This window comes from Orcinus orca, chromosome 10 (assembly GCF_937001465.1).
Source record: "Orcinus orca chromosome 10, mOrcOrc1.1, whole genome shotgun sequence".
Taxonomy (NCBI): domain Eukaryota; kingdom Metazoa; phylum Chordata; class Mammalia; order Artiodactyla; family Delphinidae; genus Orcinus; species Orcinus orca.
In genome coordinates this window covers 61,471,147-61,472,893 of record NC_064568.1, presented here as the reverse complement: position 1 = coordinate 61,472,893, position 1,747 = coordinate 61,471,147, and the positions used below count along the sequence as shown (strand labels likewise).

Here is a 1,747-nt window from a genome sequence, read left to right as displayed (position 1 = left end):
TCTCCAGCACCGACTCTCGGCTCTTCCTCACCACCCCCACCTTGCCATCCTGTACAGGACCCTGTGCAGGAGACACGGCTGTGAGCAGGTGGACCGAGTGGCCTGGATGGCACCCAGGTTAATCCGGGCAGGGAAAAGTGGGAGCTTCCCCCGAGTCAGGTGGCCTCAGATGCCCCTTCCACAACAGAAGTCCCCATTCTGGACACCCTCTTCCTGGTGACATCTGTGGGGCAGGCAGGCGCCAAGCTACTTTTGGGGTGACCCAGGCCAGGATTGGCTCACAAGAGCCTATCCAAGGAAAGCCATAGACCCTGTGCCCACTGCTGCCACTTAAGGCCCTAGTCTGGCTGTGGGGTCAGTACGCTTGGTACAGACAAAGTTGGGGCTCCCAGCGACTACAAATGTCTGAGGTAGGAAAACAAGGCTGCCCAGCTCGTGGCAACCCTGACAACGATCCTCAAGGGGTGATCTTGGCCTCTAGTCCTGGCTAAGGAGAAAAGGGACTTCCCACAGCTCTATGGGAGAGAGGCACTTATTGCTTTACTTTTAATGTGCGTTTGTCTCTGCAATTACATTAAACAATTTTTGGAGGAAAGGGTCTTATCGAAGGCTCCGGGTCTCACACAGTACTAGCAGCGTCGCCCTTGTGAGAAAGAGTCGGGAGAGGAGAAATGAGATCTCTTTGTCAGTCCTGGCCCTGCCACCTTGAGCTGGCACTTCCTTTCTCTGGCTGTCTTTTCCTCATCTCTAAAATGGAGATGGGACTCCAGCCCCTAGAACTGTGCCTGAACCATAGTAGAGGTTCAATGAAAATGCCTTGGGTGAATGAATAATCCCTATTCACTCCAAGAAGTTCTAAAATTCTATAATAAAGTTGGCTTAAGGCAGAGAAATAAGTGGTTGAATTTTTAAAAATAAAATGAATTAAACATTATTTCCAACAATACATCATCAGATTTCATATCCCTCCTTCCCAGAAAAATAGTAATTTGAAACAAATGAAATCCTATTTGCCATGTGAAAAGATTCCTCTCGAAGTCAGTTGTGATTTCTATTTAGCCATGAAAAATAAATCTATTCTGGCAGACATCTTTCTAAATTCATGATGTTGACAAATCCTCCAGCTATACTATGCAACTTGGTACATTTAGTTTGCCTGATGACTTACAGCTTTTATATAACTCAGCAAACCTGCTGGATATTGAATAACTATCATGGGTTCCCCACTGACTTCCAACAATGAAAATTTCTGCATCAACCAAAAACATATTTACCACTGAAACACAGGAATATTCTTTGTTGGTTCCCCCCCAACCCCCAAATTGTCTGTAAACCTAATTTTGCAGTAAAAACTTGAATATACCCACTGAAGCATCTATTAAAGTAGTAGGAGGGATGGTTGAAACCAGACCATTGTCGTGCTTTCTTATGGAATTCCTGGAGGATGATTTATGGAGCTTTAGTCAGTGTTGCTGTTTTTATCATTCCTGGCACCACCTTATGCTGGGAAACATTTTTTTCACTCCTGTAAGAAACCATGAAGAGTTTTGTAGAGATGAGGAAGGATGCAGTCTCTACTGTCTCTCCCTCTAGCCTTGCTGTCTAGAGAAAACAGTTCAGCAATTTCTTTCAGACCCATAGGACTTTTCTAGTTGTCTAAAACTGGACCTGGAACCAGAGGTGTCTGTGTTTAAATCCTGACTCTGCTGAAACAGTGCAGCTTACATGGAACTCGAACACAGTTTAA

General features: G+C 45.1%; 1 non-coding gene across 1 annotated transcript; it reads right to left on the bottom strand.

Annotated features, from left to right (window-relative positions):
• Window positions 1–399: 399 nt before the first annotated feature.
• Window positions 400–531, bottom strand: LOC117200654 (small Cajal body-specific RNA 20). The gene has a single exon (XR_004482274.2). It is a non-coding gene; the product is annotated as a small Cajal body-specific RNA 20 (non-coding RNA).
• Window positions 532–1,747: the final 1,216 nt, after the last annotated feature.